The 272-nt window shown below is 30.5% G+C and overlaps 2 protein-coding genes across 2 annotated transcripts in view; one reads left to right on the top strand and one right to left on the bottom strand.

Moving 5' to 3' along the window:
- The window catches only part of LOC119581709 (RCC1 and BTB domain-containing protein 1-like), a gene marked incomplete in the record, with an annotated part of 27,771 nt that overhangs the window by 6,032 nt on the left and 21,467 nt on the right, over positions 1-272 (top strand).
- Positions 1-272, bottom strand: part of LOC119581710 (RCC1 and BTB domain-containing protein 1-like) — a 2,553-nt gene that overhangs the window by 1,748 nt on the left and 533 nt on the right. The gene's annotated exons all lie outside the window — the stretch shown is intronic.

The following is a 272-nucleotide window of genomic DNA, read 5'->3' on the forward strand; positions in this document are numbered from 1 at the left end:
TTAAAGCAACTTAACATCCGTTTTCCTCTCAAATTCACATTAAATGACGCGCATCTTTGATATTTCCTGGGTAAAGTGCATTAGTAACAAAGACAACCAAATAATATAAATCACCAAATGCCATAACAAAATACAATACAAAAACTATTTATTATTACATCATGCTAGTAATTATACCCATCAAGAGATATTGAAAACTGTCATATCTTATCAGCTGATTTTGACAAGTCTTATTTTCCCAGAGTGACTAATGTATTTTTGTCTCTTCCCTA

The sequence above is a fragment of the Penaeus monodon genome, chromosome 15 (assembly GCF_015228065.2).
Source record: "Penaeus monodon isolate SGIC_2016 chromosome 15, NSTDA_Pmon_1, whole genome shotgun sequence".
NCBI classification, from domain to species: Eukaryota; Metazoa; Arthropoda; class Malacostraca; order Decapoda; family Penaeidae; genus Penaeus; species Penaeus monodon.